Source organism: Myotis davidii, unplaced genomic scaffold, assembly GCF_000327345.1.
Source record: "Myotis davidii unplaced genomic scaffold, ASM32734v1 scaffold53, whole genome shotgun sequence".
In the NCBI taxonomy this organism is placed as follows: Eukaryota; Metazoa; Chordata; class Mammalia; order Chiroptera; family Vespertilionidae; genus Myotis; species Myotis davidii.
This window is the reverse complement of record NW_006286140.1, coordinates 4,862,105-4,882,299: the sequence shown is the minus strand read 5'-3', so window position 1 is coordinate 4,882,299 and position 20,195 is coordinate 4,862,105. Positions and strand designations below refer to the sequence as shown.

The 20,195-nt window shown below is 43.1% G+C and overlaps 1 pseudogene; it reads left to right on the top strand.

Moving 5' to 3' along the window:
• LOC107182063 overlaps positions 1-20,195 on the top strand; it is a 100,748-nt pseudogene that overhangs the window by 8,867 nt on the left and 71,686 nt on the right.

Here is a 20,195-nt window from a genome sequence, read left to right as displayed (position 1 = left end):
TAAATAGAAAGGTATAGATTCATGGATATATTCACATATCTCAAATATGTACACTGCAAAAAAGATGGGGGAAAAAATGAAACAAGCTGTCAAGAAAAGTTACCTCTGAATGGTAGAACTGTAGACAATTGCTATTTTCTTCTCTCTTCTTTTTATGCACTCCTTAAACTCCCTGTTATTTATAATGAGAAATAGTTATTTTGATACCATTAATTTGTTTCTATTAATAGGCCTCTGTATGTGGTCTGCTTGACAATTTTTAGGAAGAAATAATATTAAATAATTTTAGCATGCAAAATCATCTTTAACTGGAGTGCCTGGGAGCAAGAAATATGAGAAGTTTGACCTAAATATAGAAAAGCTGAATTCACATGCAAGAGATGAGGCACCTAGAATAAAAACAAAAAACTATCTTGGTCAAGACTGATGGTTGGTGGACACAGTTTACATTTCATAGTTTATAGAAAGAGATTGTGTTTTGTCAACTCTGTAAGACCTATTCATCACATGAGGTGATGAACAAAGTGATAAAAACTATAAATTATCCATTGAGAATTTATGGGATAATTAGAAGGAATTGAAGCAGAATGTGGCCACTAATTTCCTTTTAATATATCCAGACAACATTGTGGATATTTGTTGAAGAAATTGACTAAATGTCTTCGTCAAATGAAGACATTTCTTAGACTCGGGGTTCTCAGAAGCCCAATTTCTTGGATCCCCATTGGCTTTAAGAAACTTACTGATGGGATAAGGTGTCTGAGCAAAATGAGATTGAAGCTATTGAAAACATAAAAGCACATAATTGGGTTTCACAGAATGGGAACATGCAGAAACTTAACATGGACACCTGGATTGAGCTGTTGAGTTTCTCCACTCCTTCCTCCGTCCATTGCTGCATTGGGATAAACGGGGTCACGATCATAGGAAAATTACAGAGCCATGTTATGGAAACTAATTTGCAATTTCAGAAGAGAGCTTTGGGAAAAGGGGAAAAAAATTAACTGCTCCTCCAGTCTTCTATGAATTATGAGTGCCTGATTGAGGAAACAGAAGGCCAGGGGAACAGAAAGATGGAGAAGGAGAACGCAGGAAGACAGATGATGTCCTATTGTCTGGAGAATGTCCTGGACCCCACGTAAACAGGTTGCAGGCACATCCTCAGACAATATGTATCTTCTTTTGAATCATTAGGAATGGCAAAGAAGAGTCAACTTTCTGTTGAGATGTATCAGAAACCTTTACTTTCTTATCATGGAAGATCTTATCTGAAAGTATCAAAACGAGGAAATACCCATGCCACTGGATTATTTAAAGGGAATTTTGAACATGTATTGACTTCCACTAAATCTGAATTCAGATGTTTCTTCCCTTTTCCTCTCTACTTTCGAGTGGGTAAATCCCCATATAACTGTTTTTTGTTTTGTTTTGTTTTGTTTTGTTTTTTCAAAGCAAGCATTTATGAAAATTCAGTATATATTAGATGCTTTACATGTGTTTTTAATCAGATTAATCCTCCTGAGGTAGCACTTGTAGTCCATTTTTCATATGAAATGTCTGAAATCCAAGAGATTAAAGTAATATGCATAAAGTCTCATTGATTGCAGGTGGGAGAATTGAAATGCAAATCTATATTTTTGGCAGTAAAGTTCTTACTTTTTACATATACCATACTTCCTTCTCAGAGAAGTTCAAGTTTTACCTTTCTGTTCTTTAACACATGAAAGCTTCCTATTACACTAGAATAGCCTCATTATTTCTAGTTTATAAATAAAACTTATTATGAAGAATGGATACAAAATGTTTTATAATATTCTTTGTGTTCACCCGAGGATATTTTTCCATTGATTTTTAGAGAGAGTGGAAGGGACAGAGAGAGACAGAGAGAGAAACATCAATGAGAGAGAGAGACACACATCGATTGGTTGCCTTCCTCTTGCACCCCAACCTAGACCAGGGATCAAGCCTGCAACTGAGGTAAGTGCCCTTGACCAGAATGAAACCCGGAACTCTTCTGCAGGCCGACACTCTACCCACTGAGCCAAACCAGCTAAGGATGAACTGTTCTTAAACTAGAGGCCCGGTACATGAAAATTCATGCACTGGAGGGGGTGTCCCTCAGCCCAGCCTGGCCCTTCTCACAGTCCTGGAACCCTCAGGGGCGGGAGGTGACCCAGCAATTAGGGTAAGGTGACGCCCCATCACAACCATCAGTTGGACATGCCTCTCTCAATGTTGCTGCTGCTGCTGCTGCTGCTGTTGCTCCGTGGCATCTCTCTGAACTGTGGTTCATACTTGCGATGCTGGGGTTGCGCCCCGGGATCATGATGTTCAAGGCCTGGCCCTGGGGGTTCTGACCTCCCATTGCTTGCTGGTGTGGAGGGACAGCAGGTCGTGGCCTGCTGGCTTGCATGGCGTTCAGATTCAGAAGGCTGGGCTAGAGCGGAAGGCCAGGCTAGCTGGCCACATACTTGGATGTGTGCTATTTGATGAGAGCTGCCATCAGCTGAGGGTTTGACTTGAGAATGTTGAGCATGTGCTGCTGCTGGGGGAGCTGGGAAACATCAGGGTCTGCAGCAGGTCCTGCAGGGCACCTGGAGAGATGTTCTGAGATAGCTGTACCTTGGGTCCAGGCATGCATCACATTGGCTGTTGCTGGGGGATGGGTGCCAGCTGCCACTGCTAGGGCTTGGGGGGCAGAATAACAGGCCCACTGACCTATTTGGGTCACATTCAGGCCCACGGGGGCCATCTGGCTCTCAGGGGTCACTGTGCCTCAGGGCCATACCATTGTTGGTGCTCACCCAGTACAGGTGCTGCTGCTGTGGCGGCTCATGTGCAATCTGCTTGGTGCCTCCACTGCTGCAGGTGGGCCTAGGCTGGGGTGAGGGGGCTGGCACCTGGTTAGTGGGCTTCCCAGTACAAACTGTGGTGGGGGGCAGAGTTCTGGTCACTCTGGAGAAGCCGGCTAGTGACATGCTCAGAGGCGAGGTCTGGGACAGGGTCGGGGGCTGTGGTGTCCAGGATGTGCTGGGATGCAGTGTGGGGGGCCAGGGTGGTGTGAAGGAGGGGAAGGCAGACTCGACTAAGGCACGAAACCTGCCTCCACTGCTGCAGGTGGGCCTAGGCTGGGGTGAGGGGGCTGGCACCTGGTTAGTGGGCTTCCCAGTACAAACTGTGGTGGGGGGCAGAGTTCTGGTCACTCTGGAGAAGCCGGCTAGTGACATGCTCAGAGGCGAGGTCTGGGACAGGGTCGGGGGCTGTGGTGTCCAGGATGTGCTGGGATGCAGTGTGGGGGGCCAGGGTGGTGTGAAGGAGGGGAAGGAATACTCGGCTGAGGCACGGAACGGGTGTTGATGGTGGCACCCGCTGGCGCATGAGCTACATGTGCTGCTGGCGGTGCTGTCCCTTGGTGTGCTGCACAACCCACCTCATCTTCTAGAAGGACAGCTGTGGGCAGTTGGCGTTGTGGTACTGGCGGGCATGCCTCAGGGATTGGACGCAGCATTGGATAGCCTGGCACCGCCACTCCCAGAGGCTCCTGAACTGCGGCTCACCTGCCACCCCTGCGGTAGCAGAGGCAGCCCCACCTCCTCCTCTCCAGTTCCGCAGTGGCAGTTACCACCTCCTCCCCAACGGCTCCCTTGATGGTGGTCTTGTGCTGGCAGCCCTTGGTGTGCTGCACAACGCACCTCATCTTCTAGAAGGACAGCTGCGGGCAGTTGGCGTTGTGGTACTGGCGGGCTTGCCTCAGGGACTGGACGCAGCACTGGATAGCCTGGCACCGCCACTCCCGGAGGCTCCTAAACTGCGGCTCGCCTGCCACCCCTGCGGGTGGCCTGCTTCCACCACTCCCGGAGGCTCCTGAACTGCAGCTCACGGGCCACCCCTGCAGGGAGCAGAGGCAACCCAGCCTCCTCCACTTTCACTCCCACACCTCTTCCACTCTGGCTCCACAGTGGCAGTTACCGCCTTCTCCCCAATGGCTCCCTCAGCGTCAGTGCTGTTTCCTGAGCAGCCAGCAGAAGAGCTCTCAGGACCCCTTCCTGCCTGGAATTGCCAAGAAACAGGCTGTTTTGGAACTAACTTTTATTGTACTTGCTGCAGCGATGAAGCAAGCATTCCGCCAAGCCGCTCACACTGCCCGCTCTCAGCGGTGCCCCCCCCCCCCGCCCCCCCGGGACTGGAGGACTCCGGCAGGACTGAGAGGACTAGGCACTGCCATCTTGTGACTATGGGCACCACCATCTTTGTGATGGAGTCATGGTTAATTTGCATATCACCCTTTTATTAGATAGGCTTGCTGGCAGGAACACCATATGGTCAAGGTGATTTTTTTCTCTCAATGTGTTGCATGACTCATTTGTTTATATTTTATTTTGAATGTTTGCATTTATTTATAAGTGAAATTGTTCAGCATTTTAATTATATTATGTTATGCAGAATCTTCTGTGTTCAATGTACACTTTTTAAAAAGTGCTTCCTAACATTTCAAATAATTGTGGAATTGTGGATTCCTTATATTGGGATGAGAATTCACCTAAAGAAAAAAAGAAAAAGTAAAGGTTCCTATATCTGAAGAGTATGAATCTTACCTTTAGCTTCCACAGTTGTTTTTGATGAGCAAACTTCAAATGGATATGAATCATGGAGCTCCTGCCTTAACTTCTCAGCCTTTAGAGTTGATTTAGCTCCAACAAGAAGGAACAGTATCCCTCAAATTTTAGAGACAAGTATACACATCTCAGAGTTAGAAATTCCAGAGTATTTGGCCAAACTGCTAACTAAACACCACCTGCCTCTGTAAAAGCACATTGTTTTACCTTTTTTAATTAATTAATTAATTAATCTTTAATTTAAATTCTTTATTGTTGAAAATATTACATGTATCTCCTTTTCCCCTCATTGACCTCTCCCTGGCCGCTCTCACCACCCCACTGTTCCTGGTATTGAGCAATTAATTCCCAATAACCCAGGTACTGTTATTTTTTTTCACTCTGCCATTCTCCGTGTTAGCAAGACATTAGAGCAGTCCCAGATGTCACAGGGGGACATGACCATATCATGAGAAAGGGTACATCTTCTCCCCTGTGCCTATCTTATTAGGGAAAATGTTTTCCAGGAGCCCCTACTAAACATGTCCTCTAGTCTCTTTTACAAAGTTTGGATTTCAGGCCCATGTCATAGATGCAAGAGGGATGAGAACACAAATACGAGGCATTTCAGCATTTGCGGTGGGAGTAAGCTCTCCCAGCAAGCAATAAAGGAAAGAGAAAGGACTATTCTGGAGGCAACCCACCAGTTTTGGTCACAGAAGAATAGGGGAGGATGGACACCCATGTAGACCCCTTTAGGAAGGGAAGAAAGAGGAGCAAAGAAGGGAATATTTGGGTGAAAAAGACAAAACATTGTTCACCTCCCAGTGTTGACTAAGAATTGTAGCCCTAGCCGGTTTGGCTCAGTGGATGGAGTGTCGGCCTGCAGACTGAAAGGTCCCAGGTTTGATTCCGGTCAAGGGCATGTACCTGGGTTGCGGGCACATCCCCAATAAGAGGTGTGCAGGAGGCAGCTGATCGATGATGTTTCTCTCTCATCGATGTTTCTAACTCTCTATCCCTCTCCCTTCATCTCTGTAAAAAATCAATAAAATATATTTTTTTTTTTAAAAAAAGAATTGTGTAGGAGGGAATTTTCCCATGAGGTTAAATGAAATTGAAAATTAAGGTCAATAGGGTTAGATGTATTCATGGTAACCCAGGATAGGAACATTTGGGTGCTCATCTTATTTTTCTGATATTGAAATCAAAGAATACAGTAGTTGGTTTTTACAACGATCCTGTTGAAAATCAAAGACCAGGTCTAGGCCTGGACATTGCAGGGGTTCAATCATTATTACACCCATGTGAGTGTTTTTCTCGTGAACCCCAGCCTGCTATAAGGGTTCCTCTACATTTCTCTTCAGTCTGTTAATTCATTAATACTGTCTTTCATTATGGGGATGAGAATAACTGGCATATGGGAACAGAGATTATTTATTGTGGAAGGAAAAAGGCTTCCAATATGGCCATAAAGAGTACCTGATCCTTACCATTCTGTGTATTAAGTGTGCGTTATTTAAGCTTACCTTGTTTGTGTGTAATCGGCATCCTTCAGACTCTCTCCACGAAGCCAAAGATGTACATATTAACAGGGGGGCTTTTGACAGTTTCCCCTTCCCTAGGGCAAAATTGCTCAACTAATAATAAGTAAGATATCTTTTGACAAGTGCAGCTAAGAGCTGGTAAAGCTGAGTCAATCTATATCAGCCTGGTTGGCACGTTCCATTTCAGACCTGCATTGCATTGAATGATGGGACCAGGAGAATGACTGCAGCAGCTATACAGTCTTAGAGATGTAGTGGATACAATCGGGCAGGGAGGGTTAGTGGGAATGAATGCAAAACCAGACTCATATTGATCAGGGAAGGAAAATACTTTTTCCAACTACAAATGCAGCTGAAACCCATAAATTAGATGATTGAAGTAATAAGACACGTGAAATGGCTTTTAAGTCCACTACCCGCTCTTTGTAATAAATTTCAAATGACATCGAGGCTTTTAGTGGAGAGAATGATTTATTGCCATCTACAAGAAGGAAGCTTTCAGGGATTATCTCTAAAGTGGCAAAACACTATTCCAAGTTCCACAAAATTAGCAAAGCTTAGTGAAGCTTGGTGACTGAACTGACAAGCAAGCCCAAGAAAGTTTTTAATGGAACAAAAATACTGTAATTGGTATGTGCATGCTCACATACCAATACTTAGACATGTGTTATCTCCTCAAGAATAATCCAGTCTGGCTGGTTGTGGCTCAGTGGTTGAGGGTTTACCTATGAACCAGGAGGTCTTGGTTCAATTCCCTGTCAGGGCACATGCCTGGGATACAGGCTTTATCCCCAGTGTGGGGTGTGCAGGAGATAGCCAATTAATGATTTTCTCTCAACACTGATGTTTCTATCTGTCTCTCCCTCTCTGAAATCAATAAAAATATACATATATTTTTTAAAAGAAAAATCAAAATTTAATATTAAATGAATCTTCGTTAATTTGTTATAAAAAGGTTCCTGAGAAAATTTGATTTGCTTATTTTTAGTATGTGTATATATCCCAAAAAGCTACATAGAAAAGTCTAAATTTATTCTAACCCACTTTTATCATAAACTAAATCCTAAATTGGCTTAACCTTTCATGCCTCAAGCAACACCCTCCATGTGTTTCTTCATCTGGAAAGACTGAGAGAGCTCAGCTGTGAACTACCTGAACAAGGGATGGAGGGAACAAGGGATGGAGGGAACTTTACATTTGTCTTTTTTAAAAATGCTTGATTAGGTAACGCAGATAAAACCTGAGGGGTTCTTACAAAAATGCATTAGCTGTCAAGCAGGAGGTATGAAAGAAAATGATAGAGAAATCTAAGGACTGAACAGGAGTGATGAGGATGAGGCCGTGAAGTCTGAGACCCAGAAAGATGTCCAGGATCTGTGCTTCCTCCCATTTGCAAAGAATCAGAAAGTTGGGAATCAAGAAATAAGCTTCTCTGCAGACAGCAAGCTTTCCCTGTCTGAATGTTCAGATTCCAAAAAATACAATGGTCCCAGGAGATTTCTTCCTTTCCTTTTCTTTTTACCCTGGTCTAGGCCCAGCAGCACCTGGTTATCAAGGGGGGACAAATACCTTTTGTCCCCTCTAGCTCCACTTCTTCCCTTGACCACCAGTCCTCTCACTTTCCTAGGACATTTATTCAATTCTGTCTGAGATATAATTGGCATTAATTAACCATTTACTGCACCTTCTTGTTTTCCTTCTATGTCACCTATTTCACCACCACACAGACTCAGATTTAATTATCTCATCTGTCAAGACTACAGTCTAAGAAAGGAAATGTTTTGGATATTAACACAGTCTCTTTTTTCCTCCTTTAAGTTTAATAGAACTGTATTCCAATTTTTAATGATTTCTCAATTACTGTAAGATAGAAAAATAGTAAAAAAACAATTGCTTCTTTCAATTCACATAATTAGAATGAGTATCTCTCTTACACAATTTTCAAGTTTCCAATCTAAGAAATGTACATGTTTAATTGTTAATGAGTGGTAGGACTAATGACTAAAGTAGAACAGACTTTATAGTTTAATATTGCATTGTCTCCAATTCTTCTTCATGCAGACAACTTCTTCCTATAAATGATAATTAGTGATTAAAAGCCAGAAAACATATTACATTTTAGGTAGCCAGTGCCTCTGAATATGTCAAGCCATTCTCCCACTCATCACTGACTAAAAGGTTGTGTCTCACAGATTTATGATATGAATATCAAATAAATCAGGTCTCTTCAACATTTCCATTTGCACTAAATCTGAAGATGAAGAGATGTAGTCCTTATCAGAAGAAATGAAATACTCCTCAAGCAAGTGGACTCAATTTTATAAATGTGGAAAATTATTTCAGTCAGGGATTGACTCCCAAATTCCTGTGACCTGAGTTCAGAAAATAATTAGTGACTAAATATTTTCTCAGTTTCCAAGTTAACTAAAAGAATTTCCTTCATCCAAAAATACCAGAATTTCACCATAAATTATATTTAAAAATATAGCCTGGCCAGTGTACTAGCTCAGTAGTTGATCCTTGGCCCATGAATCAGGACGGCACAGTCAGGGCACATGTCTGGGTTTCAGACTCCATCCCAGTAGGGGGCATGCAGGAGGCAGCTGGTCAATGTTTCTATCTCTCTATCCTTCTCCCTTCCTCTCTCTAAAATCAATAAAAATATATTTAAAAAAATACTGTAATATAATTCATTGCAAATTGGTTCTTTCTTGGAACCCATCTGTTCTGATTATCTATTGCTGCATAATAACCCACTGCAAGCTCAGTGATATAAAATATCAACCTTTTTATTATGGTCATGGGTTCCACAGATCAGAATTCTGAACAGAGCATAGTGGGGCTGGTTTGTCTCTGCTCCAGAGCAACTGGAAGGCTCCAGTGGGTTGAAGGTAACTAGACAGGGCAGAAACTGAAATGAACTAGAGGCGTCTTCATTCAAGACTGATGCCCAAATGAAGAATGACCTCAAACACGGGGCTCAGCCAGTGCTGTCAACCAGTGTGCCTGCATACGGCCTCTCCATGTGGCTTGGGCTTATCACAGCTGGGTCCAGAAAAAGCCCTCTGTGGTGGAGTAACTGATAAGTGAGTATTTCAGGAGATCAAGGCTGACACAGCTGGGCCTTTTCTGACCCAGCTTCAGAAGTCATGCAGCATCACTTCCACCAAATTCTGTTGGTTACAAGTGAGTCCTGAAGACCAGCCCAGTTTCACAGGGAGTACAAAGAGATGCTTCCTCTTGATGGAGGGGCTTTAAGATCGCATGGCCAAAGGGCATGCAGGATGGAAAATGCTGTTCCAACTGTCTTTAGACTATATAATCTGTCACACAATCAAAAGAGGAGGATGGAATATGAAATACTTTGAGCATCTTTTATATCCCATTCTTTGTGCTGGGCAATATGCACATAATATCACTGAGTTACCAACCACTTCATGTTTCAGTCCTAGCACTTTTCACATTATATTGAAAATATCTGTGCGTTTTTTGTTTGTTTTTAAACATATTTTTATTGATTTTTTTTTGTTAGAGAGAGGGGGAGGGAAGGAAAGGAAGAGAGAGATAGAAACATCAATGAGAGAAAACATCAATCAGCTGCCTCCTGCACACCCCTCATCGGGGTTTTAGCCCGCAATTCAGGTATGTGCCCTGACCAGTGACCTTTTGGTGCATAGGCCGATGCTCAACCACTGAGCAATACCAGCTGGGCAAAAATACCTGTTTTTATTTTGTCTCTCCCACCAGGTGGTAAATTCCTACAGAATAAGAACTTCATTTCCATCCATTCCAATGTCTTGCATACCTGGGATGTATTGATAATAACTGCTCAAGTATTTGTGAAATTAATAAAACCATCTTTGAAACAGAATTTATCACAAGGTAGTGATTATTCATTTATATATGTTTTCTGTGCTAAACTCTCTGCCTCTTGCTGACTCCGACTTTGTTTTACAGCCAAACTTAACAATCTGCCTGGCACAGAGTAGGTTCTCTAAATATTTATGAAACAGGATTATTTTTATGAAGATGGCCCCACAATATGGAAACCAATAATAGACTTGGTGTGAGGGTGAGGATAATTAACTAGGTTCACAGTCAATTGAGACCAAATAATTTATTTCCTTTTTCATATTGCTTTACAACAAACCACTTCAAAAGCTATTGACTTATAACCATAGATGTTTTTATCGTTTGAGATTCTGTATGTTGCCTAGGCAGTTCTGACATTGGCTAAGCCTATAGTTATTTGAGGACCGTTGACCCAGAAGCACTAAGATAGCCCCCATGGCTGGCTGCTGATGCTGGCTGTTGGCTGGGAGCTCAGATGAGCATCCGATGGAAATTCCTGCACAATACCTCTCTCAGTGGCTTGAGCATCTCACAGCATGGGAGCTGGGTTCTAAAGGATAGTATCCAAGAGCAGGTATCCCAGGAGAGAAAAAATGACAGCGTCTAGTCCTCAGAAAAGCTAGACTCAAAATTGACACACTATAACTTGGGCCATCACAGCACTAATGAGATTCGAAAATAGAGCAAACAAGTTTCACTCTCAAAGGGGAGAGGTCCATGAGAGGTCTTTAGCTACCATAGAATAGGAAAAATTAGAGGAAAAGGAAATGGACAGTATTTTGATTTAAATTCTGTTTGTGAATAATTAAACTAATCAGACACAACACAGTTAAGCAAAGTACAAGACAAGTGCTCTGAACTCTTCCTGCAGAGTTCAGAAACAGAAAACTTGATATTTCCCCAATTGTCTAGTAGGGCTAGGTGCTCTACAAAATGGGTTTATGTTATTTTTTAATGAAGCATATGTGATAACCTAGGTGAAGAGTGCATGTTTATTAGACATATGCCAGCTAATACCCGGATGATCTACCCATTTATTTTACCCAGTGCAAATTGAAAAAAAAAGATTGCATGAGAAAATAGTCATAATGTTAGTTAAAAGAGGAGAGAGAGAGAGAGAGAGAGAGAGAGAGAGAGAGAGAGAGAAACATAGTTATAATGCTATTCTAATAATGTTTTGCTTCTATGTAAACAAGTTGAGGCGTTGGCATTTAGTGCAATAGTACTAGTATATGAAAACTACAATCTATTATCTTATGCTGTATGTAGAAGAAGCTTTCTATACATCCGTGGGGATGAATTTCCAGAGGCTAAATGTCACAACGGGAACCTTCTTACTCCTGGAAACTTAAATGATCTATGCTGGGTCCAAGGGCCTGGGACCTGGCCATCTTAGACATGGAGCTATTCGGATGAGCCTTTAGATGCTGTGATACAAATGAATAAGAAAAAAGAAAGGCTGGGTGTTTCTGAGGGTTAAAGGATACTGTCACCTGATTTGGGGATGGACAGGCAGCAGTTAGAAGACTAGAGTAATTCCCCAGGATTGTGAGAAAAGGACGAGAAGGTTGCAAATACCTTCAGAGAGAGAGTCCAGGTGGCAAGTTTTAATGTGCTTGAAGAATAAGCTTGAGATGGCAGAACCGCCAAGTGGGGTGTGTGGGAGAGCCACTGGAAACAGAACATGAAGCCCCAGATCTCCAGGTCCATAGCAGATCCCTGGAACAGGGAACAGGATGAGGGGTGTTGGGAGACACAGGCTCTAAGTAAACTGAAGGGCAGGGGCTCTTCCTAATTTCCTGAATTGTAGAAACACTGCCATTCTGTTACAGCCTAAGAAAAGGAGAAGATGTTGAAGATAACTATGATTGGACTTCAACCCTAATGAGTAAGAACATAATCAGATAAAATTTGCATCAGTATTAAAAAATGTGAGACTACTATTTCCCCCAAAAAAATTTAGGAGAGAGAGAGAACATACAGGTGAGTGCGCGGGCGCGCACACACACACACACACACACACACACACAAACACAAAGACTACAAGAAGACATACTATAACTGCTAACAGTTGTTATTTATATGCCATTGAATTATGGCTGAAATTGTTTCGTTTTTTGGGTTGTTGGGGTTTTTTTGTTTTTTTGTGTGTGTTTTTTTTGCAGTGAATATATACTGGTATTAACTTCAACATTGCAAAAGCGTAGTGGGGAAAATAAAACCTAATCAGTTGACAAGCAAAAATCCCGAAGTATATCCTACTCGCCGGCAGTAACTCTTGATCTGTAATCAGGCACATGGCTCCAAGCAAAATCCAAGGCAATGAGTTTATATGGTCAAAAACAGAGAAGAAAGACTGTAGCCAAAATAGCTCTAAGTAGAAAAGAACTAGCTGGCCAGTGTTTACAAATGCTGGCATAAACAGCGTGACAGCTCTTATTTTAGTATGCTTACTATCTGCTTTCACTACTTTCAAAAGACAGAAGATTACTCTGAAGCAGACTCTTCAAATGTGTTTTTATTTTTATTGCACTTAAATTAAGCTTTCTGTGGCATAAAGAAAACATAGAACATTTGGACACAGTATCCATTTTACTTTTACATCTCTGGAAGAAGTGAGTTCTAGAAAGAGGTGAGAGGAGAAGGCAACAAGAGGGAGTGGGAATAAGTCAAAATATTTTTAATAACAAACAAAAAAGAAAGAGAAGGAGGAGGTGATAATAAATAAACTGTTAACAGTTATATTTTGGTGTTTTATATGCACTAAATTGGCTGAAATATCTTTAAGTACCGAAGTGAAGGAGCATCTTTCATAATAGTGGTATTTTCGATCCATATGATAGTAAGGATCCAATATAATTTCACTTCCAGGAATGAAAAAGCATAATAGTGCAGATGAAATATATGCTCTCTTTCACCACACAGTTGAAGGCTGAGGGCACAGATAACAGAGGGATTGGGACCTAGGCAGAAAATATGACACAGTGACTTCTGGTTCATCAACTGGATTTTAAAAGTATTGAATCAGAGCTTACCTATAAAAATACATCTGGATTAGGTTTCTCCAGATAAACTGAGTCAATAGTGTGTGAGTGTGTGTGTGTGTGTGTGTGTGTGTGTGTGTGTGTGTGTAGATTTATTTTAATGCATTGTTTGACACGATTATGGGGGTTGACAAGTACAGAAACTACAGAATAGGTGGGCATGTTGTAGATTCAGGAAGGAGTTGATGCTGCAGCCAGAATCCAAAGCAGTCTCCAGATGGAATACCTTCTTCTTCAAAGACCTCAGTCTCTTCTCCTAAGATCTTCAGCTTATTGGAGGAAGGTGGTCTGCTTTACTCAAAGTCTCTGATTAAATGTCAATAACACCTAAAAACCAACTTCACTGCAACATCCAAACTGATGTTGGACCAACAGCCTAGTCAAATTGACACAAAAGTAGCCATCACAAAAACCAAACACTTGAGCACATACAGAGAGAACCCAGAGTCCATCAGATGATGAAGTGGTAGAATAATGAATATAATTTTTCTAAACATCCAACTCATTAACAAAAGTTGGAGCATCAATGTAAATGTAGCTGTTTCATAGCGGGTGGGAGCTGAGCTTCCTGATAAACAGAAAAGTATCAGATGCCATCTGTTTTTCTCAATCAGGTAAACATTTTTAAGTATCTTTTCTCTAAGCCAGCTTTCACTGTGACATTCTGTTTTTCTAAAAGGACCACTAATTCCTGTGGCTCCCTGTTTTTACTACAGTAGGTCTAAATTGTACCTGAGTCTCAACCAAGACCCTCATCACTTGGCCACCACACTTAACCCAGTTTCCTTCCATTCTCCAACTGAAACTTTGTTTGCAATCAACACATGACTTTGCTGGTCTATACTATTCACACTTTGTAGCCATATTTATTTTCTTCTCACCTACAATGATTTTATGTTTTTACTCCGCCTATTCACCAAGCATACCAATCCTTCACAGATCAAGATAATCTATTAATCAAGTTCATCTCTGAATTCTCTGACTATTCCTGCCAATAGTAAGTGCTCAATAGGTCTTTTTAAATTAAAAACACTATACTATACTATACTATAACAAGGTAACAATATCAATGCAACTAATGCAATACATTGAATTCCATTAAATTTTTTCTAAATTTTGCCAATAGAAGAATGTATCATCCAAGGAATTGCTTTGTTGTTTAATGAGTACACAAATTATTTATAGTTATAGAATCACAAAATGTTATTTTTAATAAATAAAATACATAGTGAGCCCAAATTGCATGTACCAAGAACTGGGCTAGCTCCGGAAATAGCATCAGAGGTGTGATCACAATCTATTAGGGAAGAAAAAAAATGGGAACACAAACCAAACACATTTTCATTATAACATGATACCTGTTTAGTAGATGAGCAAATGTTTAGAATGCAGCTCCCTTATTTTAAAGCTAAAGACACCAGTGCTCAGAAAGAAGAAATAGCTTGTCCACGGTTACGTGTGCATTTAAATTGCAGAACCTGAGACTGGACCCCAAGCTGTTCATTGGTTGCTTCAGCTAATTACAGTCTTTAGAGACAAAAGTAGCTCCTGAGGAAAGGTCCACCCAAATAACCAGCAAATCAGCACAGCTCCAGATTTCACCTGGAAAACATCTCATCAGCTCTCGGGCCGGAAGTGTTTGGTTTTTTTAGGGAACTGGCCCAGCCCGGGAGCGGTAAAACATTCATCTCACCATTTAGGCCCTGACACAGCTGAGATCTTTACCACCAGTGAGCAGCAATTATTTTTGCAGCAGAGGGCCATGTTCGGAGGATTGATTCTGCGGTGCCTATGAAGATCCCCTATTAGCCCCGCGTGATAAGTGGGAGCTGTGCTTCTGCCGGTGGTGCAGGCTGCAATTGCCCAATCGAACGGCCTCTCCTCATGCATAAACATCACTCCTGCTCTCACTAATGGGCCGGGGTTCCACAGCGCAGCGGAAAATAGAGCCCAGAGTCTGGCGATAAATCTGTCCCATGTGTCATGCTCTCTGTGAAGAGCGGCACCGCGGCTGATTAAATGAGCCACCCCCTGTACAGGACACCAATGCGTCAAAGCACGTCACTGCAGACAGCGGTTGGAGGCTCGGGAGACAGACCAGGGCTTGAAATCACGAGAAGAAACTCAGGTAAAAATGTCCTTGCTGAAAACATCATGGGCTTCTCTCATTGACAGGCCCTTCACCTCCCTACCCCCCACCCTCACCCCCCCACCTCTTTTGGTCACTCTCCTGGAACCAAACTTGCAAGTGTGGACAAGGTGTTCTCTAGTGCATACTGAGGTGACAAGCTGGAGGCAAAAACACAGCTGGTCTGTGCTCTGGGCGGATGAAACACAGGCCTACAACCTAGGTCCGCTGTCCTTCAAACATTGTGACCACAGGACAGGACAGGCCTGACAGAATCCTCACAGATCAAAGCTTTCCCTCCATGCTCCCTGCCTCCCTTTGCACATCTTTCCCACACTCCATTGTCATATCGGGACATAAGGAATATATATTTGGTCTCTGTCCCTGGTTCCTGGCACAGAGCTCCTTAAAGCCTTGGAATTTCTTGAGTACAGAGGTGAGAGGAGCATCTTTTGTTATTCATAACTAGAGGCCCAGTGCATGAAATTTGTGCATGGGTAGGGTCCCTAGGCCTGGCTGGCGATCAGGGCCAATCGGGTCCTTCCTTCCCCTGGCTGCCAGCTGCCTTCCAGGGCCTTCCTTCATTCCACACTGCCCCCTAGTGGTCAGCACATGTCATAGTGAGTGGTCAAACTCCCAGTCGGTTAAACTCTGGAGGGGACAATTTGTATATTAGGCTTTTATTATATAGGATAAGCCTCTTTCAAACACATCACAGTTTATGCTAATAAGGTGCTTATTAGAGGATGGTGAGGGGTGCAGTACTAGAGGAGCCAATCATGTGATTAGAGGGGTGGTGCCTTCAGCCCCACCCCTGACCTCTGGGGAGGGAGAAGGGCTAGAGATTGAGTTCAGTCACCAGTGGCCAATGATTTGATCAATAGCACCCACATAATGAAACTCTCATATACATTCCAAGTGGCTGGGGTTGTGAGACCTGGGTTGGTGAACCTAGTGAGGTACTGGGAGGCTGGCACCCCCCAAAGAGGGCACAGAAGCCCTGCTCCCCTTGCCATACCATGCCCTATGCCTCTCTTCCATGTTGCTGTGCCTGAGTTGTGTCCTTTATAATACACCAGTAGTAGTAAGCAAAGTGCTCTCCTGAGGTCTGTGAGCCATTCTAACAGATTATCAAACCTGAGAAGGGGGGCATGAGAACCCCCCAATATATAGGTGGTCAGTCAGAAATATAAGAGGTCTAGATTTGTGGTCGGCATCTGAAGTGGGGACCAGTCTTGTGGGACTGAGCTTTCAACCTGAGGGACTTTGCTAACTCCAGGTTCTATTAGAACTGAATTGAAATGCAGGACACACAGCTTGTGTCCATAGAAAAATGAATGGCCTGGTGTGAAAAACCCAGAAATTTGGTGTTAGAAGCAATGTGAGTACTAGAAAAATAGTTTTTCCTTTACACATGACCCTGAATCCTCACCCCATACCACAAGTTCCACCTAAAGTCTACTAGGGTCCTCTTTGAGCTCCTGCCTCTCTGGCATCTACCCCAGGAGCTTGATTTAGGCCTTACCTAACCTTTAGCCTCCCTATCTTTGCCCTGTCCTTGTCTTCCTGCAAAATATATATATAAATATATATATGTCACGCTGTCCTAGAAAAGATGAATGAATGGTCGCAATGGCAACCTGTATAAAAGTATCTTCAGGTAAAAGAATGGGAAATATATTCACATGGTGTGAATATGACTAGACGAACAACTGGAAGGCAAAAGATTGATTAATGTGCAAGGGATATTTCAGTTCTACTTCAAAATAATATCACATTAACTCCACCAATTTGAAGTGGGCAGATCTGGTTAAAGATTTCTTGCAAACAACACACAAAAATAAATTGCAGAGGAAATTTGGAAGACAGCTCTTGAAAGCTTTTTAGATTATTTATTTACTCATTCATCCATTTACATAACCTATATTTAGAGTTCGCTGTGTAGATATTGTGCTAGACTCTTGGAATCTGATCTGTCCTCCAAGAATTTACGGTCTACCACAAGACCTCAGCACACTTTTTCTGTAAAAGACCAGAGAGTAAGTATGTTAGGCCTTGCAAACCATTGGGTTCTGTTATACCTCCTCAACTGACACTGTAGCACCAGAGCAGCCACAAATAACATGTGAATGAGTAAGCCTGAATCTGTTTCAATAAAATATTTTTAGGGACACTGAAAGTTGAATTTCATACGCTTTTCACATATCATACAATACCATTCTTGTTTTGACATTTTGCAGCCATTTAAAAAAATGTAAAAGCTCCCAGGCCATATGACATAAGAGGTGAATGGAAATTGGCCCATGGGCTCTGATTTGCCAATGCCTGGTATACATGGCGAGGCCCGGGCATCAGCAGACCTCTCTTTCCCCATCAGCGCCGACAAGAAAAGAAGTCCATGCCAATTCCTAGGTTTAATGGTACAAGGAAAGTTCTGGGTTTGACTGTGTTACCTATCAATAGAAAGCTACAATGTTGCTAGAGGTCCCAAAAGAACTATTCACCAAGAATGGCCAATGCTCATCATCTGTAAAATGAAATTAAATCTCTTTCTCTCTTGCTATTGTTGCAAGGATTAGAAATAATGCTCAGAAAGTACCCAGCATGCTGCCAAAAATAGGATTCACTCTATACTGGCTGCTGTAAAAAAAATTTGGCTTTCCTGCTAAGGATACACAGGACATTTGAAAGACTGTTCTTCCATTTTATTTTGTATAAGGATACTCTTTGGTGTCTTTATAACAGAGATTTGTGTGCAGTTTGTTGATTGGTTGGTCAATATTTTCAAGTTAAAATTTCACTATTGCTATCACTATTACTTTAACATTTACTACCCTTGTTTAATTTTGGCTGTATGTATGTTTATATGTTTATTCATTCTCACTTATTATTATTACTAGAGGCCCACTGCACAAATTCGTGCACAGGTGGGGTCCAGCCGGCCCAGCCGGGAGGAGGAGACGGCAGGAGGTGGGCCAGCTGGCCACCCTGATTGGAGTCAATCAGGGCCGGGCCAGCTGTGGGGAGAAGCTAAGGGTGATTGGCCAGCAGCCCCACCCACGATTGGGGTAGGGGGCTGATTGGGGGCAGGCTGGCTGTGGGGAGGGGCTGTGGGCTGGCCATCCCCACCCCCAAATGGGGTGGGGGGGCTGATTGAGGGTCAGCAGCCAGAGGAGGGGTCATGAAAGGTTGGCCGGCCAGCCCCACCCTCAATTTGTGGGAGGGCAATAGTAATACTTTCTATCATTTCCAGATGTACGGCACAATGTTTGTAGGGTGTGTGGGCAGGATTTCTAAATCATCTGGGAGGTTTTTCAAATGATATGTGTCACTCCCAATGATGTCATAGTGACTGGTCATTCTGGTCGTTACAGTGTTCCAGTCAATGGCTATATAAATATATATATATATATATTTCAAATAGAAACAGAAAGACTAAGTAGATAGCAGTTAGTCTTGTCCAGAGCTTATGCCCCAAAGAGAAATATAAATATAGGCACTCCTTCTCTCCATTCCTTATAGTGTCACTACCTAAAAAGGTCTGTTTTGGATTGCTAGTATCCTTGGCTTAAGAACAACACTGTTGCTATGTACATTCAATGTTTGTACCCCCTACCATGTTTGTACCACCTGGTACCATCCCTGATCACTTGGCACCATCAGCAGGGGCGAGTGGCAGCTGCCGGCCCTGATCACCCTGAGGGCTTCTCCACCTCCCCCTGATCCTGAGGGACAATTGGGCAGCAGCCTGCACCCACTGATGCCACTGGCCCCAATTGCTCTGTGCCGTCATTGGGGGTGAGCGGGGCCAGTGCTGTCAGCCTGTGGGAGCATCATCAGCATGTGGGAGCACCATCAGCATGTGGGAGCACCATCAGCATGTGGGAGCAGCAGTGGAGGTGGGAGCGGGGCTGCCAGCGGACAGGGGACTGGGGGCCGTAGTGGGAGGGGCTGGGCGAGGGCGTGGAGGATGGGCTGAGACCCACCCCTCTGCCCACGGCATCCATGCAGCCCACAGTTCAAGGTGCAAGAAAAATTTTTTCACTGAATTAAGTTTGGTCATTAAAGACAAATGCATCAACTCTAATAACCTAGATTTTAGAAAAACTGCCTTCTCTGAATTACAATTTCATGTTATAACTTCAGCTTTATAGTCAATACTAGAGGCCCAGTGCATGAAATCCCTGCACAGGCAGGAGGGTCCTCAGCCCAACCTGCATCCTCTTGCAATCTGGGACCCCTCAGAGGATGTCGGGCCTAAACCAGTAGTCAGGCATCTCTCTCACAATCCAGGACACTGCATGTACCAGTGACCAAACTTTTCATACAGGTGAAAGGCATCTTGCTGTTGTATGGGCAGCTACATTTTTTGCTGTGATTATAAAAAGTAGTACATAATATCATGATCCTTCTGAGGCAGTAGTACCATTTCCCCATCTTATGGGTCAAAAAACTGAAGCAGAGGGAATTGGTTTTGTCACACAGTTATAAGTGTCAGAATCAGGGCTGACCACAAAATGTGCAAGACAAAGTCCACGCATGTCATCGCTGCATCATCCTGTTTTTTCAGTGTTAAAGTAGCCTTGCCAGGTTTTAAATATTAAATCTAAGAGACTGTTCCCAATATTATAGAGTAGAGTCCCTAGGCCTGGCCAGCAGTCAGGGCCATATGTGGGGTGACCGGTGGGTAGGGCAATCAGGGGGCCCCCGCTGACACCCATTTTGGCTGGCAGCCTGGCACCGCCTGCCAGCTGGCCCCATCCCCTGATCTCCACTGCTGGTCACCTCCCTCTCGGGGAGGGAGGAAGAGGCAGATGCTCAACGCAGGAGCGTCTGCCCCCTGGTGGTCAGTGTGTGACTAGTAGTTCCACCAGTCATTCCGCTGTTTGGTCAATTTGCATATTAGGGTTTTATTATATAGGATATACTAGCTTCCATTTTTGAAAGGACTCTGTTACAAAATAACTGAATGCATTGTTTATCCTGCTATCTAATATCCCTTATATAAAGATCCAAATGATAGGTTCCT